We start from the raw sequence: 26,360 nt of genomic DNA on the forward strand, positions 1-26,360 counted from the left end.
TTCCTTTCCTTTGCCAGCTTCTAGAGGCTGCCCACATTCCTTGTCTGAAGGACCCCTTCCTCCACCTTCGAGGCCAGCAAGGTTCATCTCGTCCATCTTTCTTCTGGAGAGATCCCACCTTCTGATCCCAATCAGTCAGGCAAGATTCTCTGTTAGGTTTTTTTTTTTTTTTTAATTTTTTTAGATGTTTATTTTTGAGAGAGAGAGAGAGAGAGAGAGAGAGACAGACAGAGCATGAGTGGGGGAGGAGCAGAACAAGAGGGAGGCACAGAATCCAAAGCAGGCTCCAGGCTTTGAGCTATCAGCACAGAGCCCGATACGGGGCTCGAACTCACGAACTGCGAGATCATGACCTGAACTGACGTCGGATGGTTAACCAACTGAGCCACCCAGGTGCCCCAAGATTCTCTGTTTTTAAGGATCCATGAGCTTACATTGGGCCCTTCTTGATAATCCAGATAATCTTTTCAACTCAAGGTCCTTAAATTATACCTAAAATCCCTTTTGCCATGTAAGGTTAACACGTTCATAGGTTCCAGAGATTAAGTCACGGGCATCTTTGGGGGGTATTATTGTGCCTCCCATACTGACTATGAAATGTGGTGTGATAATACAGAATAATAGCACTGAACTGTTTGCACAGAGCTTTTTGAGTCTGCTGACGTTTCATGTCTATGACCATTGCCTGTGTATTTTCATAAAAATACACTTTGAAAAGTGGTACGCTATCATTTTATGATGTCAAAGCAACAAGAGTTAACCCTGAACAATGACCACTTACGACAAAATGGTACCCGCAGATTGCTGCATTAATTACCTGATGGTAGACCATCGTGCTTCTTGAAGATGGCATTTGTAAGTGTGGGTATTTAAGTACAAAGAAATAATTTGTCCAAGTATAAAGCGGTTAGAAAACATTAATTTGTGAGGATCGAGTAACGGGAAATAATTTGTGATGGGAAAAATTCCACTGAAATCTGGAATGTAAGTATATTAGATTTGTTTCCTTTCCCATTTGCAGAGCAGCTTTTTATTACTAACTCATCTGTAAGGCTAATGAATTGTCTCTTTAAACACCGTGTACTTAGTTTTATGGTTTAAAAAATTAGTGTTATTAAAGCATCTTAAGTAAGAGAGGCTCTTTGAATTCCATCACATTTTGCTAGTGAAAGTAAATTGCATAATTATTACTTTGCTGGCTTGAAATGCTGGTTCTGATACTCAAGTTCATTGCCTCAGAATATTAAATAAAAAACAGAGAGCCAATAGTCAGGATTACAAGAAATTGCTAAGGAAAGGATCCCTAAAGAATGAAGAGTATGATACCACATAGGAGGAATTTGTGTTATAAATGTTTTTACTTGCTTTTATGTATGTTTATATATGTATGTACATATGTATGGACATATATACACGTATACTTTTATATGTATACATATACATATACTACGTATATACATATCCTTTTTTTTTGAGCAATCTCTACACCCAGTGTAAAGCTTGAACTTAAAACCTTGAGATCAAGAGTCACATACTCTACCGACTGAGCCAACCAGGCCCCCCCTTTATTTGGCACATTTAAAAATAGTTCATTTCCAAGGGATTTCTAATGAAGTGCAACAGATACTTTGGTTTCTCTCCTGGCATATATTTCTCCTTCCCTCCTTCTTAATATATCCCCAGCTGTTTATAGTGCATGGGCATGCTGTCTTTCATCCAACCCTTGACTCAAAGGATTAATCTAAACAAATCGGTATGATTCCCTTCCATCGACCATAGGGATTTGCACAAGCACGGTCATATACAGCATATACAGTTTGCGTAGGGCATTTTCCGCTGGGGACTTTAGTTTATGGCTTGGGGACTCTTTCTTTTGGGTGGCTTTGGAGGTGGAGGCCAGCCTTGAAACTGAAAAAAGCATATCTGAACATAAAACCAGCCATTTTGTAAGGAGTAATTAGGTCATTTAATTATTTTATGATCCATCTGGCATGGATATGGAACATCAGTGTGGGAAGGAATATGGAAGTGAAAGAGATTGATTTATACTCATAGGTTCTAGAAAAAGGAGGCACAGGACACTCAGAGAGCCAAACAGAGGGTTCCTAAAACCTTGAACTGGGGTTTCTCCTGCAGAATGCAGGCAGAGAGAACCAAAAAAACCTATGGACGGCAGTCTTTCCTGGGAGTTAAGGGTGGTATGGTTTTGGGCATGTGGAAAACACACTTGTTGGTTCATTTGAATGCAACTAGGTTAACCGGAAGGGGTGAACGATCATGGTGGGGGGAGGATGCCACCATGAGGCTTATGGCTTGACTGTAAACGTTGAAATGAGTGGGTGGGGGGCAGATTCAGGAAAACTGAGTAAAGGTTCAAAAGAAGTGTCATGGAAGGGACATTGTGGCAACAAACATTTTTTCCTTACATGCCGCTAGCTAAACAAAAGGAGAAAGATAATGCTGAAAGAATTGCAGAGACATGGAGGAAAAATCCTGCTAAACAGAGCCTGAGTCTTAAAATTGCCACAAAAGTTCCACGTCCCTCATGTTTGTCAAGACATCGTACTTGCATATTCTGTTACTTTCAACCAAAACCATCTTAAATGATGCTTCAAGCAATATGTAAATACATTTTCCTTTCAACAAATACACTTGCATCCACAGACTGCCATTCTTAATCTCAGCAAGTAGACAAATAAAACTGCCAAAGGTTTTAATATCCTCTCAGTTGTCATTAACATCTTAATTAATCCAATTCAGTACATTGGCAAATGTTTTTCTTAATTTAGGTAGGTCCACAGTATTGGGTTAATCATAATCGTTGGTGCATAATTAATCATCATTGCATAGCTTTCTTATTGGTTTATGTAATTTGTTTCGATAGCAATGGGCACCCTAACCCCCCCCTCCCCAAACTAAAAGATAACCAATATCTTATATCAACCCAAATATTGTCTCCCTACTTCCTCAGGGGAAGTAACTGTGATCCCACAGTTGTGTTCTGTCATTCCCTTCTTTTTTTATATGTAGTCTGATGATCTAAATTCGTGTGCCTAACAGCATATTGTTTATGTTGTCTGTTTTGAGCTTTATTAAAAAGATCATGCTTTCTGTAGCCTCATGGGACTTGTGCTTTTTAGCCAACGTAATCACTCCAATTTATGCACATTGTAGCAAGTAACTACTTTTTAAGGTACACTGTTCTGTGAATATGTCACTCTGTTGTGTGAATATGTCACAATTTCTTTGTATATTTTACCATTAACTGGCAATTTTGAAGTGTTTCCAGGATTCTTATACTATAAACCCTTTTTAAATAAATAATCTTGTATATGTTTCCCAAAGCACATGTAGAAAGATTTCTCTTTGGTCTATATCAAGGAATAAAATTGCAGTCATAAGATAAGAAAAATATATATATATCATGCTATACTGCCATCCAAGGGGTTAACAAATTTACACTTCCATCAGCAAGTATAAGACATCCAAAACTTGGAATCTTTAGATATCTTGATATTTGCTAATCAAACATGACTTCTGATTTTAATCTTGGTACACATTTTCCAGATTACTAATAAGATTAAACATCTTTTCACATTTCTCACTATATGAATTCCCCTTTCTGGAAATACTTGTTCATGATTTTTGTCAATTTTTTAAGTATGCTGTCTACTTTAGAAAATGATCAACTTATTAACTTTGCTTTTATGACTAGCACTTTTTATTTATTTTATTTATTTAAAAAAGTTTATTAATGTTTATTTCTGAGAGAGAGAGAGAGAGAGAGAGAGAGAGAGAGAGCATGAGCAGGGGTAAGGCAGAGAGAGAGAGGGAGACACAGAATCCGAAGCAGGCTCCAGGTTCTGACCTGTCAGCACAGAGCCTGAGGTGAGGCTCCAACTCGTGAACCTGGAGATCATGACCTGAGCGGAAGTCAGATGCCCAACCTACTGAGCTACCCAGGTGCCTCAGTTTAGCACTTTATAAAGTCTTATTTAAGAAATGGTTTCTTAATGTAGCCTTATAAAATAGTCACCTGCATTTTCTTCTAAAACTGTTAAAATTTGTCTGATTTTTATGTCTTTCATCATCTGGAATTAATTTTTGTTTATTATATGATATGGATATGTTTTATTAATCTTTTTTTCAACTTTTTCATATAGATAATAACACTTTAGGGTTTTATCCTTAGCAATCTATCATGACACTTCTACTTATATATCATTGTTTTATTTATGCATTGTTTCCTTTCTGTGTTCTTTATTTTATTTGCCAATTGTCTTCCCCTGCCCAACACTGTATCATTTTATTTTCTCCAGCTTTATTGATATTATTGATATGTAACATTTATTTATAAGTTTAAGATATTCAGTGTGATGATTTGCTATGCCATATTCATTATTACAGTTGATCATCAGTGTGGATATCTGAAGGAGGAGAGGAATTTCCCAGGCTAATGAGCACTGTGGCTATTTTGAATCCTTTTCTCTCCCATAAAACTCTCAGGATGTGCTTGTCAAGTTTTATTAACAATTCTGCTCAGCTTTTGATTAGGATGACATTGAGTCTATATGTCAGTTTGGGGAGAATTAATATCATTTGAGAATGATATTTTTATCCATGAACATAGTCTATGTCTCTACTTATTTAGAAGAGATATGATTACAATTTTCCATTGTTTCTAAAGTTAACTCTTTATTTTTTCCCCTCAAATTGTTTTATAACAATGATTCTCAATGTTGACCAAATATAAAAATTACTTGAGAAGGTAAAAAAAAAAAATGATGCTTGAGCCCCACCTCCAACAATTAAATCCCTATCTTTGGAGGTAGGGCTCTGACATTGGTTTTAAAAAAAATTTTTTTTTGACATTTATTCATTCTTTGTGAGACAGAGAGAGACAGAGCGTGAATGGGGGAGGGGCAGAGAGAAAGGGAGACACAGAATCCGAAGCAGGCTCCAGGCTCCAAGCTGTCAGCACAGAGCCCAACATGGGGCTCGGACTCATGGACCATGAGATCATGGCCCAAGCTGAAGTTGGACACTTAACCAACTGAGCCACCCAGGTGCCCTTGACCTTGGTATTTTTAAAAGCTGCCCATGGTGATTCTCTTTTGCAGTGTGAAGACAGAACTACTCTTAAAAAGTAATTCTAGTTAGTAAATTATCTGTTTGTATTCACTAACGCCGGATGTTTTGTGCGATCTTCTTATTTTTTTTTTTTTTTAATTTTTTTTTCAACGTTTATTTATTTTTGGGACACAGAGAGACAGAGCATGAATGGGGGAGGGGCAGAGAGAGAGAGGAAGACACAGAATCGGAAACAGGCTCCAGGCTCCGAGCCATCAGCCCAGAGCCCGACGCGGGGCTCGAACTCACGGACCACGAGATCGTGACCTGGCTGAAGTCGGACGCTTAACCGACTGCGCCACCCAGGCGCCCCTGTGCGATCTTAATTAACTCTTATGTGGAAGAGATGAAAGAGAAACTCCTACAGGGACCGAAGCTGCCACGGGTTAACTTAGAGACAAGTGGCTTCTCTGTTTCCAAACCTAAATCCATTCTGCCTATGGCAGTGACTCCAGGAAAAGTGAGTTAGTGCCTCCATTACTTTCCAAAGTTGTCGTGGAGGAATGTACCGCAGGTGGCATTTCAGAAGTGAAGGAAAGTGTGGATTATTTAAGTACAGTCTTTGTCAAATATAAAAGTGCAGGAACTTTTATAAAGTTTCCCTAAAGGAAACTCCTGATACATTTGGCTAGAACTAGAACTAGGGGCACACTTCTTTTTACATGAAAAGACATTTTATTTTACATTAATATGAAAAACAAAAAAAAATAAGTTTAACATACAGATGTCATTTTCATATCAGTATAAAGCTGATGAACAATCCAAAACGTGCACAGTGTGTGAGTGGACAGAAGGACTATTCATAATCAGTGACAGGCAGATATCCCGATTGGTCAATATCAGCACATCAAAGACGTGCATATAAGGTATGTGTCATCTATGATAATATTCTGCGCTAATAAGGGTATTTGGGTAACAGACAACTTTTAAACACAAGTCATGAGACTATAAGTAGACATAACTTTCTTCAGACAATTTGTGTATCAAAAGCTTCTCCTTCTTGGAATTCATTAAAAATGGAAAAATAGTCTAAACATGCTAACAAGACATTAGTAAAGTATAATATGGAGTATCCATGCAGTGTTGTTATTATATTCCTTTCAGTTTTCCAGTATTTGAATTGCCATCCTATGTTTGGAGAATCTCCCAGTGTGGCTTAAGCAACAGCAATTTACGTTCTCAGCATTCTGGAGGCTGGAAACCTGACATCAAAGTGTGAATAGGGTTGGTTTCTTCTAAGGTATCTTTCCTTAGCCTGTAGATGGTCTTCTCCCTGAGTGTTCACATTGTCTTTCATCGGTACCTATTTGTGTCCAAATTTCCTTTATTTCATTTTATTATCTTATTTCATTTGTATTTTAGAGAGAGAGCATGAGCATGATCAGGGGAGAGGGGCAGAGAGAGAGAGAGAGAGAGAGAGAAAATCTTAAGCAGTCTCCATGCTCAGCATGGAGCCCAATGCAAAGCTTGATCCCACGACCCTGAGATCATGACCTCAGCCAAAATCAAGAGTCAGAGACTCAACCGACTGAGCCACTTACGCAGCCCAAATTTCCTTTATTTATAGGTCATATCGGATGAGGGCTCACCGTTACAATCTTGTTTTAGTTTGCTTCTTTAAAGACCCTTTCTTCAAATTCAGTTACACTATGAGATAACTGCGTTTAGAACTTCAACATATGAATTTTGGAGGCACATGACTGAGCCCAGAACACTCATTTCCCCGGCTTCTCTTTCTGAAAGGATGTCGGCATTTGACTTGGGCTCAGCCAGTAAGATTCATTCCCTCTGGAATTTGAGTTAAGAAACAGTTACATAAAGAAACAGGGAAAGAAGAAAATGCTTTCTGGGTAGAGGTAAAAGATAGTGCTATAAGCAACGTCCAGTTTCTAGGGCAATAGTGGGCAGTAGTAGGGCAGTTTCTGGGTTGGCAGCAGCAGCATCCAGAGGCAGAAGCAGTAATGTCCTCCCCAGACTCGTTCTATTTCTTCCATTGGTCATGCCATTTTATGAGCTGGTATCTCTAGGCTTCTTGGTGATTTTACGAGATGCTCAGTGTCCTCTTAGTAAAATTCTCTCTCCTTAAATTGGCTAGAGTTAGTTTCTATGACATAAAACCATCAAGGCTGACCAATACAGCCCATATGGTGGAGTATTATACAGCCATCAATAAGAAGATTTTCGAAGAATTCAGTGGTGTTGGTAATATTTAAGATATATTGCAAAGTGAAAAAGGTTATAATACAGTGTATGTAGTATGATCTCAAGTTTGTTTATACGCTCTATATGTATAATCATAGACAATGGAAATATATCAAATGTTTATAGTAATTATCTGTGGTTGTTGAGATTACATTTGACTTGCGTTTTCTCTTAGACTTGCTGAATTTTGCAAATATTCTATATATTACTTTTATTTTTTATCATACAACAGTTAGAAAAGGGAAATTCAATTCAGCATGGCCCTTTTGGAATTTTCTTTATTCCCATATTATTGGCCTAGATGTATCTTTCTGAGCTTCCACAGGAATCTTCCTGACAACTCTCACTACCCTTCATGTTTCTAACACAGTCTTCAGCACTTTCTGAATGTGCTTGTTAGTCCTTCCTACCCATGGTTAAGTTTCTTGAGGAAAGTCACTAAACCTCACATCCTTATATGACGAGTGCAAACACAGTATCTGGCTTAGAGCAAATGCACAGCAGATATTTGTTGAATGAAAGAATAAAGCTGTTGTAACACAATTTGATAGTTTTATTCACCACCACTGATTCTGACATTTCCCAAGTTTATTATTTAACCCCATCTGTCTATCTGTCTATCTCGTTCAAGCAACCAAAGTAGCTAATAAGCTAATAACCAATAAGGTAGGGCTACAAAAATGTGACACTGGAACCTAGGAATATGGATTTTGGAGTCACGATCCTAGAGGTGGTCGTCAGAGGTGTCGGCAGGGGGACACGAAAGAGAACGCTGAGGAAGAGAGTGTAGTGATAAAAAGAAAAAACCTTGATGCAAGAACCCACTCATTTGTGGGGCGGGAATTAGAAGAGGCATAATCAGAGGGCATCCGGAAGGAGTATCAGAGAGCAGGGGAAGAGCCCGGAAGTGCACGTCATAAAATCCCAGGAGGAAAGTGCTTGACAGAGAAGACACTGGCCTTCAGCCTCTGCATCAGTTATGATAGGCTGTGCTTGGTTACAAATAAACTCAGATCTTTCAGTGGCTGAACATAATAGCTTGTTTCTTGCTCACATTACAGTCCAAGATGGGTGGCCCTGGTTCCTGGGTGATTCAGGGAACAAGGCTCCTTCTATCTCATGGCACCAGCTTTCATAGGACCTTGCTGTGCTGAGAGAGAGGGGGAGAGAAGTTCCTTGGAAAAGCCCTTGATCTGAAAGTGATTTATGTCCTTCTGCTTATATTCCATTGGTAGGAACCAGCCTACTTGTAAAATGCAAGAGTCAGGCAGCTTCTTCCTAGAAATAAATCTGTACTATGGGAGGAGTAGACGCGTTTTGGAAGACGGGTGGCTGGTCTTCCTCAGTGTTTGATGTCCAAGCAAGGGTAAGAAAATGAGGCCTGAGGAATATCGTGGCTACATTTGGTGATTTCAAGTCATTTGGTGATCTTCAGTAGAATGAGAGGGACTGAAGCCACATTTCAGTCGCTAAAAGACAAGTGGACATTTGAAGAGGTGCAGATAGCAGATAGAAGAGATAGATGTATTTGTCAAATAGCTAGCCAGTGCACAGGGAGTTAGGAAAAAAAAATAACAGATTGAAAAGGGAGTAGGACAGAAGGAAATGTTTTATTTTCACAATTAGTGGATCTGAGTATGTACAAAATAAGCAGAAAGAAATGGAAATGACACAAGAACAGCAAGAGAAGAGAACACAGGTGCAGGGATTAGCAACGGGCAGGAAGAGGAGGAGTCTTCCAGAGAGACTGGAGATTAAAAACAAGGATGGACATACGTGGTGTGCCAATGGAGAAGACAGTTCACTGTTGAGCACTGTCCAGAAAAGCAGGAAGAAAGGCCGGCCACCTGCTCCGGTTGAGGGATAGGGATATAGGGTTAGATTGCAGGGAAATATAACCGATATGGAATCTCCAGTATAAACCCAGGGGAAAGTGTCAGGAGATAAATAAAATAATAGCTAAGTAGAGGAGATCACAAAGCTGAGGTTAGAGATTTATAGACATCCCAATCAGATAATAAAGCTCTTGGTCATATTCTCCTTTTCTTATGAGTAATTTTCCATTCTCTCTCTCTCTCTCTCTCTCTCTCTCTCTCTGGAGAAAGAGATTTATTTTAAGTATCAGTCAAGCTAGGCACAACTTTTGAGGTCAAACCAGTAAACTATGCAAATAGACTAGAAATAATAATTTCTTTTTTCAGTGCTTGGTACTGTAGGTTGGCAAAGAAACACAGCAATGTGAATACGAAAAAAAAAGTCATGTACAATTACTGAAATATACAAATTGAGGGTGTTATTTTTACTTATCATTTCATATTTCAAATGGCTTCTGAGTAATGATCCTTGTAAATGTTTGTTCACAAATAGAGGTATGAATTCTGTGTGGGTGTTAAGACCATTTAAAAACTGGAATTACTTAAGACGCATTATTGGTGCAGAAGGTGGTAGTTATTTTTTCCTTCTAATATGAGGGTAAATACAAATAACATTGCTAGAGAAGAGTGAAGTAATTTTCACTCAGTTGAGTGGCAATGTTTTTCATTTTATGACTCTTTTTAGCCTGCAGGTTGTTACTTTTCAAAGTGTATTTAAGAATAATCTCTTTTCCTTCTATACTTCCTAGGAAACACTAAACCTATCCATTATCAAAGACTCCTACCAGTTTAAACACAATTTTAAGTCTATGACTTTTTCTAGGCCAACAAGGAGCCAGCAATATCCACCCAGAAGGCATTTGATAACCCACCAAACTCACCTCAGCATGAGCCAGATTATAAAGGAAAAGAAAATAATTCATCCCACGTTCAGCCTTAAGCTGAAATATTTCTAATTAGATACAGAAATAATTATTTATATACACATCTATGTCCACAAACACACTCAAAAATATATCATTGGCTATTTTTAAACCCTTTTTGGCCTCATTTCCTCAGTCATATAGACATTGAATAAAACAAGCTTATAAGAAAATTTAAAAACACATATTTTAATATGGACACATATTTTAAAATAAAAACTTGAAAATGCTCACTATCTTAGAATTACTTCTTTTGAATAATGAGAATGCATTTAAAAGCTTTTAATATCCGTCCTCATCAATCTATATGGTATTTTATACAAAATAAATAAAATCATGTTTACACTTGAGGAAAGGAAATATAAATGTAGCTTAAAATTAAATTTGGCCTCATTGGTTCTAGAATTCTAATATATAAGCATTGTCCCTAAAGAAAAAATTTTATGGAAAATTTTTAAAGTATTCATGAGCTAAGCTTCAATAAAAGTTCATATTGTTTCCACAAAACAGAATAGCAAACTGGGTTCATTTTATTACATGGAGTCAGAAAATACTATATATGGTATGTGTGTGTGTGTGTGTGTGTGTGTGTGCGCGCGCACATCATATATATGTCCTACAATATATATATATTATATAAGGGTCAAATCACATATATATGTCTCTATATAGATATATATATATAAAATTGTGAAAATGGGTTAAATTCCCATAAGCAATACATGATCCTAAAATACCACAATATAATGAAATCATGACAAGTTGGTTTATTATATTTTTCTCATATATCTGATTTTTCTAAAGCTAGAGAGAAAAATTACCAAATGTTTATAGACAGATGGTTTAAACTTAATCAGATTAAGTATCAACATGGAAATCAATTCAAGGTCTGAAAATCCCAAGAATGCTTTAAAAAAAATCTATAACAAGGCAACTTCATAAGACAGAATTAGGCAGAGGCCTCATATTTCATCTGCTGGATTTATTCTGCCATTGACGTGTTAAGTGTCCCTCCAATAAGCTGTCTTTGTAAATGGTTTGCCAAAGTACAGTTCTGAATTTAGTATAAATGTATTGTTTGACAGCTGGGATTTGACACGTGTAACTAGTTTCTTTTTCGTTAAAAACTAGCTTCAGCACAAGTTTGTCTAACTTGAAAAAGCACAAAGAGTTCCAGATTGGTAGTATCCATCATTAACTTCAGCTCTTGTAGGGTACGGAATAATCATGGTGTCAGTGGATAGTCATGGCTGTTATGTAGAATTAATTTATTATTATTTGTTTCTAAGTCTGTCTATCTCTCTATATATACATTCTTTCAACTTCCTTGAGTAGAATTTAACATAAAAATATATTCATCTTGAAGAGATTATGTGCACTCTCACATCGATTGCAACCTTATTCGTAACAGCCAAGATTTGCAAACAACCCAAATGTTGATCAACAAATGAATGGATAAGAAAATATGGTACAGCTGAATAGTGGAATATTACTCAGTCTTAAAAAAGAAGGAAATCCTGGGGCGCCTGGGTGGCGCAGTCGGTTAAGCGTCCGACTTCAGCCAGGTCACGATCTCGCGGTCCGTGAGTTCAAGCCCCGCGTCGGGCTCTGGGCTGATGGCTCGGAGCCTGGAGCCTGTTTCCCATTCTGTGTCTCCCTCTCTCTCTGCCCCTCCCCCGTTCATGCTCTGTCTCTCTCTGTCCCAAAAATAAATAAACGTTGAAAAAAAAATGTTTAAAAAAAAGAAGGAAATCCTGCCATTCATGACAAATGGATGGCCTTGGGAGACCTCATGCTAAGTGAAATAAGTCCATCACAGAAGAGCAAATACTGCATGGTTCCACTTATATGAGGTATTTAAAATAGTCAAATTCATAGAAGCAGAGAATAGAATGGTGTTGCCAAGGCATGGGAGGAAGGGGAAGTGGGGAGTTGGTCAATGTGGGCAAAGTTACAGTTATACAAGGTAAGTTCTAGAGATCTGTTATAAAACATAGAGCCTATAGTTAATAGCGTGATGTTGTACACTCAAGAACTTGTTAAGAAGATTGATCTCATGCTAAGTGTTCTTACTGCAGAAACAAACCAAAGCATAACAGACAAACAAGAAAAGTAAGGAGATACATAAAATCTCTTGGAGGTGATGGATATATTTATAACTTTGCTTGTCAAGAAGGTATCATAGTATATGCGTATGTCCATATTCATCAAGATATGTAATTAAATATATTTAACTTTTTGTAGATTAAGTATACTTCGATAAAGTTAAAAAAAGATATATATTTGTGGGGGGAAAAAGCGTAGCTCTTCTTTAGTTGTGGCAAGAAAAGACAGGTAAGCATCTTCTATGCCAAAACACATTTGCAGTCAAGTCCATTTTTGTATCTGGGTTGCCTGGTCATTTATGTACTCTCTACCCTCCATTTCTTCCCCTATCCCACAGTCGTAGATATTTAAGGACCTACGCACCAACAGTGGAATCAAGGTCCCAAAGTACAAACCTATGAGAGGATTTTGACAGATGACCTCCAATAAGGAAATGTTTTTGTTCATACAAAGAAACAGGCTTGGTATAATTAATATCAACTTGCCCCTACATTTCTACAGAAAATGATCATCTAGAGTCAATTTTACCCCACTGAAATATATAGTCAAGAATAGTCACCAGGGTAAATCAAGACCAAGTTCTGCTTTTGCCTGAGTTAACTAGATTGCTGTCTCCCTCTTACGAGCCTTAATTAGTTATACTACACAAACTATGACTCAAAAACTTGGCTCAGGGTTTTAGGAAGAGACAAAAGCTTCTTAGGACAACTGGAACATCTTTCTCTCCCTGCAGCCATTGACAGGCTTGTGAGGCTGTTACAGCTGAATAGTAACTTTTCCCAATGGCATAAACAGCATTTCTATTCTGGGCTCCTTCTTACTCCTACCAACTACCCTTGGGAAACCACTGGGCCACTATATTCTTACATGAGTCCTCTTACACAGCTGACTTCATATTTTCATTATGATTTTACACAAGAAATAGAATTTCTATTTTTACTTTTTTCCCTGAAGGTGAAGGAGGTGATTAAGAAATTTCTGAAAGTTGAATAGCTCTCACCTCCTCCCAGCTCCTACTTTATTGAAGAATGTAGGATTTCTGAGACTCTCAAAAACCAAACTCAGGGGACTGTACTCATATTTCAGATCTCAGAACTGATCCATTCAGAGGATTCTATTTTGTTCTTCATTTAAAACCTCTGGATACCAATTTGTCATATAATCAGTGGTGAACAATGAAGGTAGGTATGTGAAAAAGACAGTTCTTGTCATAGGGATAATGTCACATCTACCTATTTAAACTTCCATACTGTATATTTTTTTCTTCCAAATATTTCAGACTGACAAGCAATTTCTATCTTGTAAAATGTAACTTTCAGTTTAAGTAACAGCTTCTTAAGAGTTGTTTTGATCACCTCAACTTTAAAATAAGAATATCAAAGGAGCAAATTGCAAAATAACGCTTTTGCTGTAGTGCCCCATTTTTCTAGCCATAAATACCTATTCAATTCAAACAAACAAAGTGAAAAGCCATTCCCTTAGTCATGTGAGTATACCCAAATCAATTAATTAATAAGAAGAAAGTATCTATTAAGCTCTGAGGGTTTTTTTTTATGCAGATGTTTAAATTCTCCGAGGAGATTTTCACATCTGCGTGTAAGATGGTGACTCATGGAACGCGTCATTGAATACAAGTATGGCTCCTCTTATCTAGTGTGGCGTTACAAACCATCTCAAAACTTAGTGGTTTTAAACAACGAACATCATTGATTTTGCCCATGAAGTTACAATTTGAGTAGGATTTGGCAGAGAAGACTGATCTCTGCTCCACTCAGTATCCAGTGGAGCTGCTCAACTGTGGGCAAGTTGGTAGTGACTGTTAGCTAGGAGTGCAGAAGGGGCTGAAGGTTGGGAGTTTTAGTTCCCTTCCACTTGAGCCTTTCCGTGTCACGTGGGTTTCCTCCCCCACATGGTGGCTGCATGCCAAGCACAAGCATCATGACAGAGACAGCCTGGAAGAGGCTCCAGAGGGTTTGTGACTTGGCTTTGGAAATCAAAGAGTGTCATGTCCACTCCATTCTGTTCACTAGAAGCAAGTCACCAAGGCTAGTTCATACTCAGCCCACATTCAAGGGGAAAGGGGTTAGCTCAATGTCTTGATGAAAGGAAGGTCAGAGAATTTGTGGACATATTTTTTAAACCACTGCACTGTGAAACAAGGAATGCTAAAAATAAATGTTAGATAGACTCTGAAGAGCTAGAAAGGTCAATTTTTCCTTGAATTATAATTTTTAAATGCCACTTATTAAACTTCTGGCATGTGTTTTATATCTCCTTTTAGTAATCCTTACACAAATTCTAAGTATTTTCCATTTTACAGATGAAGAGATTCACATAGAGTAAGAAAGGATTTGCCCAACGTCACACAGGCAGTAAACGGTAGAACCAAGAATTAAAACTGGATCCTTTCTGCTACTCCATGCTAAAGTTCTAAGGAGGGATGAGATCTGAATTTGACAGCTGGATGAGCTATAAGTGGCCATGGATATATGGATATATATCTTTTCAGAGATATAAGAAGAGAATAGTGATGTTCTCTGTCTGCAAGATGATATGACAAAAGATCCAGGAATGCACCATATACTTTCCACAAGCATCATTTGGCTGGATCAGCATATTTATGTGTACTCTCTTGGTGACCATACCTGAGACAGGTGTGGAATGAAAACAGTCTACTGACCCTTGCTTTCTGGGAGATCTGGCAAAAGTCTTTTCAGATAAGCTGGTGCTAGTGTATTCCTGGGAAGGTCAGGGACAGTGAAGAGAGGGCTGGGCTATGGAGGAGGTGGCAAACTAGAGCCAAGTCAGACATCCTAGAAGAGCCAGTAAAGCTTACTAGTAAGATGTCAGCTAAGTCGATACATATAATTTCTAGGATTATTACCCACTTGGAATTTGGTGCTACCTTTTTTCCATAAAGAACATCTGGTTCTCAGTGTGGGTGTGGGCAGTCAGGCATATAAAACATTTTTCCATGTTCTTCTTTAAGAAGTTATGGGATACTACTGTCTTAAATTTTACATCAATTTATTTTGAATTGTGAAATGAACAGGGTCATTCTTTTACTCAAGAAAAAAAATCTCTATTCACTTTTGTTTAAAAAACACTTTTGTAGCACCTATTATGAACCAGACACAGTGGCATATGCTTTACAAAGAGTAAAAAACAAAAAACAAACAAAAATCCACCTACCCACTATAAGTTACTGTTCTTACAATACTTAACGATTCTTATAATACAACCATAAAAGCTTACCACTATTGTGCCTTTTTCTTTTTTCTTTTCTTTTCTTTTCTTTTCTTTTCTTTTCTTTTCTTTTTTTTTGTGGGTAAGGAATAGGGTAAATAAAAGTTGATCTGGGTCCATCTCAGAGGCAGTGTAGTGTAAAAGAAAGGATCCTTGAACTTGAAAATTGCCACCGTTGTCTTGGGAAACTCATTAACTTCTCTGAGTCTTGTTTCTTCTGTGTAAATTTGCTGTGCGAATTAGATGAAATAATCCATAGGGAAATGTATAAAAAAGTATTCCATGAAGTGAAGAATTATCAAGATATTGAGTAAAACTTTGTTAATGAGGATGAATGATGGGATGTGTTCCCAGGTCACAGGGGGCAGCTTTGGACCAGGACCGTTGGTCTCTACTAACATAAAGCATCTTTCAATCCACAGACTTCTGTTAACAGATCCTCCTGGGTTGGCTCTAGAGTTACTTCTACTGTCAGCTGACCTGATCATTGAAAAATAAATGTGAATTACAATAATATAATATGGCTTTTTTTTTTTTGTATGATAAAGAGAAGTACGCATAAGCATTTTAGGTTACATCATGATTGGCTTACATGACTCTATTATTGATCCTTCAAGTTTTCCAATTCTTTTTGCTAATAGTTTTTTTTATTTCTTTTGTACACAATACTGATTTTTAAAAATTGTTGCCTTTCCAAAACACTTACCTTTTAAAAATTGTTACCTTTACCTTATTTATCACAGATTTATCCTTACTGTTGCACTCTTGTGAAAAGTAGATGGAAAACTCATTCACTCTTAATTATATAGGTACCCTTCTATGACTGTATGTGAAACTTCAACCAGAACAAAAGTGTATATATACATATACATATACACATATACATAACACATTATGTTACAAATTACCTGCTAAATATATGTGAAAATATATTTTTTTAACATTTATTCATTTTTTGAGAGGCAGAGAGAAACAAAGTGTGAGCAGAGGAGGGGCAGAGAGAGAGGGAGACACAGAATCTGAAGCAGGGTCCAGGCTCTGAGCTGTCAGCACAGAGCCTGATGCGGGGCTCGAACCCACGAACTGTGAGATCATGACCTGAGCCAAAGTCGGACGCGGAACAGACTGAGCCACCCAGGCGTCCTTATGTAAAATGGTTTTTAAAAATACACATAAAATTAAATACATATGTTTCCTCCTCTCTCTATATATGGCATATATGTATTTAATTTAATATGTATTTTTATATATTTAACATGAAAATTTGTATTTGATTTAGCATGTATTTAATTTGTCCCCTGAATTCATTGCCATCTTTATATACTTGCAACTCCAGACTACAAATATTATGTGACAAAATAATGAAATACCATCTGAAGGGGTAAGAAAAGCTGAACAGTATGCTAAATGTTAGTCTTTCAAATATTTTAAAATATTTCTAGTACTTTGCACTTAAATGTTTTGTAAAAGCAGAATTATCTGTCAGACATTCCATGATGTACATATTTTTTCCTTTATAGAAGCTTTTAAGTTTCCATAAGAAATCACACTTGCTTAAAATAGAAAGTGAGTAGTTTAATCATCATAAATCTAGCCATAATGTAGACTCTGCTCTTTATTTCTAAAAAGAAGTTATGGCTAGAAGTAATGGTGTTTGGATATAACAGTAACGTATAACAATGGCAATGTAACAGTGATAGTGATCACAAGAATTATAATAAGAATGATTGAAACTGGCTATTGAGTGTCTGTTATTGATGGGCCTTTTATAAACATGCTATCGTGTAATGCCTACAATAATACGCAGGACACGGGAAACTTGTTCAGATATTCAGACAAAGACACTTTGGCTCCGAGGGGTTAAATGACTTGCCCCAGGACATGGTAGAGCCAGAAATCAAATTTATGATTTTTTTTTCCCCATGAAGCCAAGATAGTGTTTACAAGGCAACATCCTAAAACACAGATTGGAAATTTACTGGCTACCCTGTGATTACTGACTATCGTTGTCAACCTGAGCCCTTTGTCAGATTTCCAATTCTTCTTTCAATAATTCTTTCTACTTTGGAATGATAGTTTACATCATTAAGTGATTTAAAACTACAAAATAGTCTCACCTGCACTCGCTGCAATTTCTCTCAACATTTTTAGTCTCATTTTACAAATTGGACACAAGTGTGTATTATGATTAGATCACGATTCCTTTTTTTTTTTTAATTCTTTTTTAACGTTTATTAATTTTTGAGACAGAGAGAGACAGAGCATGAACGGGGGAGGGTCAGAGAGAGGGAGACACAGAATCTGAAACAGGCTCCAGGCTCTGAGCTGTCAGCACAGAGCCTGACGCAGGGCTCGAACTCAAGGAACGCGAGATCAAGACCTGAGCCGAAGTCGGCCGCTCAACCGACTGGGCCACCCAGGCACCCTGATCACGATTCCTTTTGTAGGACTATCATATCTATAGAACAAAGCTACCTTGTGCCGTACATACATGTATGAGAAAGGGCTCAATAAATAGTTGAGTAAAAGAGTGCATGCCCTTTAAGGAGGCATGTGTCCATGATGACATTGGCAGTAGCAAACTACTAATACCAAACAAATAAGACCTTTTTCCCAAAATTGAGGAGAAGGACCTCCCAAAAGTCAGAGAAAGATGAGCCACAGACCACAGTCTCTGAAGACCTTGGCCCACTTGGTGTCTCAAAGTCTTAAAAACCATCCACTGGACTCTTCTCCATCACTGTGTCTTCTAGAATCGTCTTGGGCATATGCAGCCCTTCAGAACATGATCCAAGATTGCAAAGTTTGCTCAGTCAAACCTGGAATCAAAATAATAACAATAATAATGATAATAATAATAATAAGGGAAAGCAGCACAGTTTTCCACGCACTCTGTCAGCTCTTTTGCAGCCATGAATATGGTGGCATTTCCACAACTCAACCTGTTAACCAATCAGTTAAAAACAAGATGTAAGAATTAAAAAAAAAAAAAGCATAGCACAATACACTACTTGAGGTATCCTGACACAGTCACTTTTCTTCTCTTGCATGCACTATGGAAACACTCTTAGCAGGCCATGCCGTCTGCAACCTTCTACACTCTCCACAAAGCAGGAGATGTGCAGACAGTTTAGGGGCTCAGCTGCTCAAGAGGCATGTGGGAAACAATCACTGGTTGTTTTTACATTCATCTTTCATCACGGAACTTTGAGAACCAATGACGCTTAAAATGGACATTTCCATAGAATTTTAGCATTTGCCCTGTTCTTTTTAGCTACACGATATGCATTTATGAAGGGTATCCCCTGGACACTTAAGAGCCAATGAGACAAGCAGGAGTGACCCACGCTGTTTTGAGAGGCTGTAGCATCCAGAGGAAACAAAACTGATCTGCTATTCAGAAGTCTAGGGATGTGATTACACCTCTACGACAACATCCTGGGATTATAACCATCGAGTCACTCTGCGATCGTTGACTTTCTTAGTCGTCTCCATACGTAGCAATGCACATGGCAGTAACTACTCAGGAAGGCCGGAAGGAAGAAGAAACTGTGCCAGGTGAATCAGCCAGTCTGTGTCCTTTGAAAGAGAGGTGTTGATTTCATTTGAGATGTAACTGCATTTAAACCAAGTACGAGTAAGCTCTGAATGGCATGTGGAGCTTAGAATGGGTTCAAACTTGGGCCAATGAGAAAGGAGGTTTGATTTTCGTTGAAAGCCAAGGCATCATCTTCAGTGTAAGTTGTAATGTCATAATGCTGAAACATAACTTACACACAGACAATTCCTCTTGGGGTGGAAGGTCAGGCAATTAATCCATTGCATCACCCATTCACCTATGTGTGCCAGCTATTTGGGAGAACTTGAAAAAATGATGGAAAATTCTTAATAATCTTTGACAGTACAATATTTGTACTTAGAGTCTGGCTATTCCAAAACGATGCTTCCCTGTTAGAATGGCTAGTCAATCTCACCACATGATGGAAAACAGATGTAAGATTAGGATGCAAAGTAGTTTTCCAGATCCCTAGTCCCAGCATGCTGCACAGTCCAGCCCCAAAGTTAACCAGCCAAGTGCTGACACATGTCTTACAGCAAAATATCCCTCACAGCCACAGTTCAAAGGCCTCGCTACCCTCCAGGGCAATTAATACAGCATCACGTTCAATGGTGCTTGAACCAAATCCATTGAATCCTCAGGGGAGAAATAACGAAGCAATCGCAGAGCTCAGACAAGAGCAGCATGTAGTGGTGGCTAAGGTTTCAGTCCCTGAAAACGTAGCTTTTCCTGAAAGCACGTGTAGGATTACAGATTCACTCAAAGAGAGCTATGCTCAGATTGTGTAATCTACTTGTAGGACAGTTCTTGTAAGACAGCATGAAAACTGAAGCAGAGTTAGTTAATAAGAAAGAATGAAAGAAGACAGGAAAGAAGACGAGGGAGAGGGAGAGGGAAAGAGAAGAAGAGGAAGAAGAAGGAGGAGGAGGAGGAGGAGGAAGAGAAGGAGGAGGAAGAAGAGGAAAGAGGAGGGGGAAGTGGAAGGGGAAGAAGAGGGGGAGGAAGAGGGAGAGGAGGAGGAGGAGGAGGAGGAGAAGGAGGAAAGGAACAGGGAGAGGGAGAAGGCAACAAGGGAGGGAAGAAGGAAGGGAAGGAAGGAAATCTATTTTAGATGTTCACTCTGCCATAGTAGAGATTTTCAAGTTTCACTTATTGGAGATAACCAGAAGCGCAAAAAAATTGTATTCCTTTAATAAAACTGGAAGTTACTATTGGTGTATATTACCAGGAGATGGGAAAGAGTTCCTTGCTGAGATATGTAGTAAGCATGGTTTAATTCCATCCAGAGCTGATGAACTCAAAAATTATGTTTTTCTCACGTGTCTTGAGCATTCCTTAAAGGTATTGGATAAAGAAATGGTGTCGAACAAACTGTATTGGTTAAATTTGGAAAAAAAAAAAACAATCTAAATCATGACAAGGTATTTTGCAGTCTCTAATGTGTAAATTACCAATAAATATTCTTACTTTTGGTTGAACCTGGAAAGAGCCGCCATGACCACCAGCAGCTTCTAAAGCTGCCTGGAACCCTGGTTAAATGAGTGGGACACATTCGGGAGCACCTAGGTGGCTCAGTTGGTTAAGCATCTCGCCTTTTGTTTCAGCTGAGGTCATGGTCTCACAGTTGGTGAGTTTGAGGCCCATGTTGGGGTCTCTGTGCTGACAGTGCAGAGCCTGCTTCGGATTCTCTGTCTCCCTCTCTCTCTGCCCCTCCTTCTCTTTCTCCCTTACCCTGTCTCTCAAAAATAAATAAATAAACATTAAAAAAAAAAATTGAGTCAGGCACTTTGGGATGCCACATTGGCTCTTGCAGGAACCACTTAGCATTTTGTAAGGAGCAATAATTCGGTGGCCAGAAAGAACAATGCCATATTCCAAGGTGCCTCACTTTTATAGAAGATGAAAACATAGAATTTATTCAACTTTCAATTATCCACATGCGGCTTTTCCATGCCATGCACTATTTGTGGCCATTGGGAGCTTTCCATTCGCTGTGCCTGTCAGCGGGGTCAGGAAGACAGCTCCTATCCCATAGGGTACACCCCTGCTACAGCTGAGCAGAATGTATTTGCAGTCCTCTTGAAGTCCCATTGTCCCCCTCTTGAAGATGTGTGCAAGAAATATATGGTTTGCTAAAGAAAACATAGCTAAACAAAAAATTCCAGTCATTTAAGGATAACCATGTTAAATCTTGACAGAACTCATTCTATATTTTATTGTCTGCATATACATATATATATGCATATATATATATGTTACTGCATACACACACACATATATTAATACAGCAAAATCCTATATATATTCATACAAAGATAGGTATTATGTGGGAAAGGTTAAGAGTGTGGTCTCTATAGCTGGGGTGTCTAAGTTGTACAAGTCACATCTGTCACTTAGCTGTTGGCAATTACTTTCAGTCTCTAGGCTTTGTTCCTTACCGATAAACCAGGGGGTAATAACAATGAGTTTGCAATGAGTGGCTATATATAAGGTGTGAGGACACATGCCTTTCTGTAGCAAGCATCTGTAAATATTAGCTATGATTACCTTGCTTAGAATCCCCTTTTCACTTAACAATGTATCATGCACATCTTATCATGCCAGTAAATACACATTTATGCCTTCACTTTGAGTAGCTGTACAAAATAAATGCCTTTTATGACCATGATAGTGTACTTTATTGTAAGTAGATGGTGTCTAGGTATTTCTTCTACCGTGGACCACATTGCAATGAGTATCCCTATACATCTTTGTATGTCGATAAACTCTTTTGATAAATATCTAGTCATGGAATTAATGGATTAGATGGCGTTTTAAAGATTTTTGGCTTCCCCTGCCAAGCTGTTGTCCACAAAGTTTTCACTTTTCTACCAGCAGTATATGGGAGTGCCTACTGTCCCGCTATCTTGTTGTCATTCAATGTTATCTTTGTTCAAAATGTTTATTAAATACAGTGGTCGCAAAAGATAATGAAACAAGAAGAGTTCATTTGAACAGAAATCGACCTAAGATGAACATATTTTGAATAGTTTTTTTTTCTCCTTGAAGACTATGCCAGCTGTGTGTGTAATAGCCATTGTGTCTGCCTTTGTATGTGTGCGTGGATTCGTGTGTGTTTGTGTCTGTCTGTGTGTGTACACATTTACATATATATGTATATATATATGTATATATATATGTATTTATTTAAATAAGCCTATTAAGATGATCTATCAAAGTTTGCAAAGCTTTTTAGAATTATTTTTGTTTCGTGGAAAGTGCAAAAAACAGTACTATAAAGATGCATCTTCACTGAATATGCTCTTACTCGAGAAAAACTGGATGTGAAACCAACCACTTTTTCACTCTTATTTATTTTCCAAACACCCTACACATTTCATCTGGGTGTGTATTACACGAACATTAAGGGATAGATAGAGGGGATAGTGTGGATCAATTAGTAGAAAATATTACTTTGTAGTAATAAAGATGCCTCGGAACCAAATACCACTTCTCTCGTTGGCAAGGTTTTTGTCAACGGGGCCCAGGTCTGGAATTAACCACCAGATTCTTTTAATAAGAATTCACCCCTTCTTTTTTTTTTTTTCAACGTTTATTTATTTTTGGGACAGAGAGAGACAGAGCATGAACGGGGGAGGGGCAGAGAGAGAGGGAGACACAGAATCGGAAACAGGCTCCAGGCTCTGAGCCATCAGCCCAGAGCCCAACGCGGGACTCGAACTCACGGACCGCGAGATCATGACCTGGCTGAAGTCGGACGCTTAACCGACTGCGCCACCCAGGCGCCCCAAGAATTCACCCCTTCTGTTGCAGCTATAATACGTATCATTCTAGATCCTTAAGATCCACAGCAGGAACTGTGCATATTTTAGTCTTTATTGTATTATAGTGTCTTCAGAAACGAATCCGTGAATGGAAGGATTCAGTACTACCTTCTTTCTCCACTTCTACTTGTTTAGAAATGCTTTTTCATGCATTGGCTGCCCATCAAATCAGAATCCAATCTGCCTCACTGATAAACTTGACTCATTACTCACAATGGGTTCCCTTTGGTTTGTGAAATGTGGCATGAGTTCTACCCTTTAAGAGTACCACATAACCATCTTGCAGCACGGCCTTCCCATTGATAGGATTTCTGTTTTTCTATCCTGGCTTCTTGCTGATTCCTCCTTGGTCATAATAATTCCCAGTCTCCTCTGCCATTCTCTATAGAAGAGGTATTGGGTCTATCCGCAAAGACTCAGGGGGACCACCCCTTAATTGTTCTCCACTCTCCTAGTGGGTGATCGAAGGGTGACTATGTAACGATTTGTGAGTAGTGGAGTTACTAGATATTTTTTCTACCACATTCTGTTTTTTTTTTTTCAGCCTAATGTTTAACATTCATTAAAAACAAAACAATAGAAAACAAACAAGCAAAGACCTCAACCAGTCTAGAAAATCAGGGAAGAGTGGAACTCCGCAAAGTATCCTTGAACCAGATTCTGAATAATAGTAATGGTATTTTTGTAACTTTTGTGAAGAACATTTTGCACATCCAAAGTGACTCTCAGAAAACTACAGGAAGAGTGATACCCCCGACAAAGTACTCTGCTCGGTCTGCTGTAGACTGGATCTCAATGTTGCTAACTGAGGTTGTAGAGAGTAAATTTCACATAGAGAAAGTGGTAACAATTCAAATGACCCAGGGTGGGGGAGCACGATGCTGGTCCAGAAATGCTGAGCTGACCAAAGTGGAAGGAAAACAAGATTTGTATAAAGAAGAGTAGCAGGTAAGGATGGGCCTCAGTTGTTAAGCTAAGATTTGGATTTTATTAAATCCATAGGTGAGAGTCATGGAAGTTTTTTGAGAAAGGAGTAAGAAGATAAAAAGCAGTATTGAGGGGGCATGTGGGTGGCTCGGTCGGTTAAGCATCTGACTTCAGCTTAGGTCATGATCTCGTGGTTCATGTGTCCGAGCCCCATGCTGGGCTCTGTGCTGACGGCTGGGAGCCTGGAGCCTTCTTCAGGTTCTGTGTCTCCGTCTCTCTCTGCCCCGCCTCTCAAAAATAAATACACATTGTAAAAAATTGAAAAAACAAAGCAGTATTTAGGAACATGCTCCCTGCTTCCTAAGCGTGTCCACGGTACCGAGAAGATGGATGGTTGTGCAGGGGAGCAAGAAACTGTCAGGACCTGTAGAGGCCACCCAATTGTGAAGTTGAAAAACGTTGCACGCTGAGAATGAAAAGCAGGTCCTGTATGGGAGATGCCGGAGAGGAAGTGTGGTCAGGACTGTGTGGTCACGAGGGGTACAGCATGTATCACAAGTGCAGTCTGTACTGAAACAAACTTGCTCTGAACTTGCATGAGGCATTGGGGTCACACATCATATGGCTATACTAAAACAGAATCAAATACATGTCGGTGGAGCAGAGGAAAATGGTAGGTTCGGGACGTCGTCTACTCCATTTTTCCTTCTTTGGTGAAACGTTTCCTTATCTATAGTCAATAAAATCTATCGAAAGAAGAAGATCGAAAATTGTGCAGGAAATGGGCCTCCCCTACCTACGTGTTAAGAATTGGCCTTCTCCTTCCTTTTCTCCTGCAATGTCAAAGGTGAAATGTTTTCTCTGACCTGCTCGATGGGCCATCGGGGCAGAGAGAGTCTGGACAGCCGGGCACACATGTGCGATTGATCTCCGAGGAAGAGTTTGGGTTGACCCTACAACCATAACTTTGCCTACGGAGCAACTTCTAGAAACTTCTCATCCCCAACCTGTCCATGAGATTCTTGCCTTCTACCCCGGTACTTGGCTTCTTAGCAAGAACCTGCGTGAAGTCAACGAACCCACGAAGACCTAAATTTTACTTTAGTAAAAATGAAGATTCTGACAGTAAGAATCATACACATGTGAGCAGGTTTTTGAGAGTGCTGTGGTCCTGAATTTGTGGACAGTATTGTGATAGAGAGGGAAAGGAGGGCCCGGGAGGGAGACCACAAAATGAATCCCTCACTCATCTCATTGGGAAACATTTGGAGTCCCATTAACGTGGGGATTAAATAAAAGCTTCTGCAAGATTTTACTCTGCACGTACGTGAAAATACAGCTGGCGTCAAGTGCCATAATACACTTTGTGGAGTGTTAGTTTCTTGATTGTGGGTTTCATGTCAAATGAGTCAAAAAAATTAAAAGGATTTTTTTTAATGTTTATTTTTGAGAGAGAGAGAGAGACACATTGTGTGAGTGGGGGAGGGGCAGAAAGAGAGAGGGAGACACAGAATCTGAAGCAGGTTCCAGGCTCTGAGCTGTCAGCACAGAGCCTGACGCAGGCTTGAACCCATGAACCGTGAGATCATGACCTGTGCTTGACCCACTGAGCCACCCCAGGTGCCTCCCCCCTGCCCTCGGCCTGCCCCCGCTAATTTTTTTTTTTTAAACCCCTGTCGTCCCATATGTATCTATTTAACATTTAAATTCGACGATGCCTTTGTTCCACTTCATGACCAATTCTTTCAGGCTACAGTGAAGGAAAGGGCCGAGGATTTTGTGACATCTTAACTTCCTACTCAGTGGGAACACATGCCTCCAGGCCACGCTGTCAGCCCGAATCTATTGCTTTTGTCAGATGTTTTATTAGATTTTTCTAAGCTGCACAATCCTTAACAAGAATGTAATTCCAGAGCCTGATTTTGATGGCATTCAGATCATATCTCAATTCTTTGGGCTGTTTCCTTTAGTTCTAAGAGGCAGCTCTGTGCACTTCCCGCCCAATAACGGGCAAAATTATTCATCAGAGATGTTTAATAGACTTGTGCACACCTTTTCCGATGTTGCTGTCACCGGGAAGTTTCTGTCTATGCAGGTGCCACCGTCACATCTTCCACATCTATCTTTGGGTCATGAGCGTCTGGGAGACTAAAAATGTCTTAAGGACAGGGGTGCCTGGGTGGCCCAGTTAGTTAAGTCTCCAATTTCAGCTCGGGTTATGGTCTCCCAATTTACATGTTTGAGCCCTGCATCAGGGTTCGCTCATGTCAGCACGGAGCCCACTTCAGATCCTCTGTTCCCCCCTCTCTCTACCCCTCCTCTCTCTCTCTCAAAAATAAACAAACATTAAAAAAAAATTGTCTTCAGGACAACTTGCCACTTTTCCATCTCCTTTTCCTCCTAGAAAACACCTCGTTCAGACGATTCAGCATTTAATGATCTTTGATGATAGTGACTCTCATCAGTTGAATGCCATTTGGGTATCGATTAGCCTCTCAGTTCTGTCCTGGGGACACTCTTATTCTCAGCCTGACACCCACTCAGGCGCACAGGTTTTAAATTGTGATTA

Source organism: Herpailurus yagouaroundi, unplaced genomic scaffold (genome assembly GCF_014898765.1).
Source record: "Herpailurus yagouaroundi ecotype Mexico unplaced genomic scaffold, PumYag 202, whole genome shotgun sequence".
Classification (NCBI taxonomy): Eukaryota; Metazoa; Chordata; class Mammalia; order Carnivora; family Felidae; genus Herpailurus; species Herpailurus yagouaroundi.